This window comes from Lynx canadensis, chromosome C2, assembly GCF_007474595.2.
Source record: "Lynx canadensis isolate LIC74 chromosome C2, mLynCan4.pri.v2, whole genome shotgun sequence".
NCBI lineage: Eukaryota > Metazoa > Chordata > Mammalia > Carnivora > Felidae > Lynx > Lynx canadensis.
Genome location: NC_044311.2, coordinates 7,317,079 through 7,321,322, shown reverse-complemented (window position 1 = coordinate 7,321,322; position 4,244 = coordinate 7,317,079).

Genomic DNA, 4,244 nt, shown 5'->3' with positions numbered 1-4,244 from the left:
CAGCCAAGATCCACTTAAAAACAAAAGCCACACAAAGACTACAAAAAGGCCACACAAAGTTTAAACAAAAGGCTAAAGAAAGACCAAACAAAAGCCAAAGAAAGTTTAAACAAAGAGTGAAACAAAGACAAAACAAAGGCCAAACAAAGACGAAAACAAAGACAAAAACAAAGGGCAAAGGAAAATCTAAACAAAAGCTAAGCTGAGCTACAGCCATACTATACACACACACAAACCCACACATATGCGCACCCCACATCCACACTATATCTCCACATACACTCGAATATTTCAGTCCCCCACCTTCTTCCTCCCACATAACCAACACTCCATGTCAAAGCCCTCACCAAGGCTCACTCCATACCAACTCCACGGCACATCAAACCACATGCCAGGTCCAACCAAACCAAACATCAGCTCCAAACCACACACCCTTTGGTGTGTGATTTGGAACCAGAGACATGCATAGAGGAGAACATGAGAAGACATGGGGAGAAGATAGTCAACTACAAGTCACAGAGAGGGATCTGGAATAGATCTTCTCTCACAGGCCTCAGAAGAAACCAACCCTGCTGACACCTTGACCTCAGACTTCAAGCCTGAGGACAGCGAGGCAATACATTTGTTACTTATGCCACTTGGTTTGTGGTACTTTGTTACAGCAACCCTAGCAAACTAATATGCCACAGTCCCCGTAAGTACTATTTTAATTAATTTTCATATTTATCAAAATAATATGCCACCTCACTCCGCTCCATAATCCCACTTACCAGAGGCAACCACATTGCCACATTTAACTTTTTTTTTTAGCTATTTTTTCTAGATTTATTTGCACATTGCTAAATAATTCCACAAACAGCCATTTATATACTTATTATTTATTGTAGGCTTTTGACTTCTTAATGAGGGTTTCATTTTCTTACTCTCTACTCTTTGCTCTCTCTTCTCCTTCACCCACTGAATGTAGTCTTGTCAGTCAGTATATCTATTCCTATAAACATTATTTCCTACGACGGTGTCTGGGTGGCTCAGTGGGTTAAGCGTCTGACTTCGGCTCAGGTCGTGATCTCACGGTTCTTGAGTTTAAGCTCCGTCAGGCTCTGTGATGACCACTTGGAGCCTGGAGCCTGCTTTGGATTCTGTGTCTCCCTCTTTCTGCCCCTCCCCTGCTTGTGCTCTCTCTCTCTCTCTCTCTCTCTCTCTCTCTCAAAAATAAATAAATATTTAAAAATAAATAGGTAGATAGATAGATAGATAGATATTATTTCCTACAGAACTTGTAATCAACTCTATTATTTCCTTCCTCTTTACAACTTCATTTTTTTTTTTGGAGTTAATAATTATCCCGTTTTTGCTTTCATTTATTTATTTTAATTTGCTTAGTTTTTTATTTATGTATCATTCATTTTTTTCCAAATATTCCAGCAGGTCTCTCAAATATCTATCAATAATTTTCTCAAGCATTCCTATCCGTCAAATAATCATTTCCATCTATTGTCTTCTGTGATTGTCTATTCTCTAATTGTTCTGTTTTTAGACTGGATGCTCTCAAAGCCAGTGCAGGGCGGGGACTCCCTTTCATTGCTTTCCTGTAATAGATCACCAGTGCCCCGGATCCCATGTCATTCTCATTTTTGCTTTGCCCCTCATTTTCCTGAAGCACAACCTCTAGTATCTTCCTTAGAAAGGATATATATGTATATACAATAAAACCATGGTTTGCAAGCAAAATCCATTCTGGAAATATGCTTATAATCCAAAGCACTTGTATATCAAAGTGAATTTCAGGAACCATCGGCTCAGTTGTGATCACGTGACATTCGGTGTCAGCTACTACTCGTATTGCAAGACGTCGCTCGCTTATCAAGTTAAAATTTATTAGAAATGTTTGCTCATCTTGTGGAAAACTCACAGAACAAGTTACTCGCAATCCAAGGTTTTACCACATATGTAAAATGAATCTTTTCGAGTGCTCGAATACCTGAAAACTGCTTTATTCTATTCTCACACTTGGTTGCTTGTTTGTCTGGGTATAGAATTCTGTGTTGAAAATTAGAGTTCTGGGGCACCTGGGTGGGTCAGTCATTCGAATATCTGACTCTTGATTTTGGAAGTCATGATACAAGAATCATGGGATGGAGCCCTGCATCAGGCTCTGTACTGAGCCTGGAGCCTGGTTAAGATTCTCTCTCTCTCTCCCTCTGCCCCTCCCATGCTCTCACTCTCTCTCTCTAAAATCAAATAAAAAAAATTCTTTTTAATTTTAAATTAAAGGGGCACCAGTTGATTAAAGGTCTGACTTCAGCTCAGGTTATGATCTCATGGTTTGTGGGTTCAAGCACTGACAGCTCAGAGCCCGGAGCCTGCTTTGGATTCTGTGTCTCTCTCTCTCTCTGCCCCTCCCTGCTCCTTCTGTCTCTCTCTGTCTTTCAAAAATAAATAAGCAGTAAAAAAAAAAAAAATTAAAATTAAAAAACAGAAAACTAGAGTTCCTCAGAATTGTGACTGTATTGTTTTTCTGTGTTTTTTTCCTACAGGGCAACTTATTGTTGAGAAGTTCTAGGCCTTTCAGATTCCCATTCTTTTTGTGATTTTTTTAAAAAATATTTTATTTCGGGGCGCCTGGGTGGCGCAGTCGGTTAAGCGTCCGACTTCAGCCAGGTCACGATCTCGCGGTCCGTGAGTTCGAGCCCCGCGTCGGGCTCTGGGCTGATGGCTCAGAGCCTGGAGCCTGTTTCCGATTCTGTGTCTCCCTCTCTCTCTGCCCCTTGCCCGTTCATGCTCTGTCTCTCTCTGTCTCAAAAATAAATAAACGTTGAAAAAAATATTTTATTTATTTTTGAGAGAGAGAGAGAGTACGAGCAGGGGAAGGGAAGAGAGAGGCGGAGACACAGAATCCGAAGCAGGCTCCGGGCTCTGAGCTGTCAGCAGCAAGCCTGATGCGGGGCTCAAACCCACGAACCGTGAGATCATGACCTGAGCCGAAGTTGAAGACTTAACTGACTGAGCCACCCAGGCGCCCCTCCTTTGTGATTTTTAAAAAATGTCTGGAAATGTTCAAGGTCTTATTTTCAACCTAATTGTCCTGAACCACCCCCCCCCCCCCCCGCATTCCTTCAACGTGAGTGTTTTCTCACCCCCACTTGGTAGGTCATTTTCCCCTGGAAATTTGTAACACTCTATTCTTTAATTTTTATGTAGTTTTTATTCATTATCCCTGTCCACTTTCTTTCTTCTGCCTGAAAACTTTTATTGGTTGGCTCTTGAAAAGTAATGATAGAAAACTAAATGGATCCTCCAAATTGTTCCTCATTCCTCTCTTTCCCAGCTTACAGTTCTTTGACTTTTGGTTCCACCTTTCGTGAAGTTTTCTTATTTTATTCACTGTATACCATTGTATATTTTCTTTCGGTGATCAGATTTTTCAATTCTTTCTTGTTTGCTGACGTTCCCTTTTTCAAAGCACATAGTCTTTTCTCTAAGCCCCAGGGAGATAGTAACTATACTCTGTGGGATTTGTTCATTACTTTTGTTTTGTTTGCTTCTTTGTTGGCTTTGTTCCTTAAATTGAATTAGCGAGCTTATTCCAGATTCCTTCATCTTTCTTTTGTTTTCATCTCTCCTCTTCCCGTTGAAAGCTCTCTCCTTTGTCTGCTGACCTTCACTGTCTCTTTCTGTCCGTTGGGCATTCAGGGGGTGACTGGATGCTCCAAGTACCAGCACAGGGCTTGTTGACGAGTGGTCCAATGGGCAGCCACTCTGGCCTTTATGTGGGCAGATTTGAAAACCTAAGTAGCTGGAAGGTTTTCCCCTAGGGTCATTCAGGTTGTTCAGGGAGGAGCAATGCGTTCTCCAGCCTGGAAGGAGTAGGGATGTTAGGGGAATTTGAATATCTTGCTACTGATTCTGTGATCGGGAGAGGCTAGGGACGGCACGACTCTGCGGATGTGTCCCCTTTCCAAGCCCTGCCCATCACCTCTGCTCTCCACAGATCCTGAGTCTGGAAATTTCTCCATAATCAACGTCCAGTGACCGGAGCAAGTTGGTGCAGTGAACCTGGAAATCCATTCAGGATGTTGTTAAGCTTATTAAGCTTATTGATTTATTTTGAGAGAGGGAGTGCGCCTGTGCATGCAAATGGGGGAGGGGCAGAGAGAGAGGGAGAGAGAGAATCCCAAGCAGGCTCCGTGCTGTCAGCACACAGTCCCGTGTGGGGCTCGATCCCCTGAACCGTGAGATTGTGG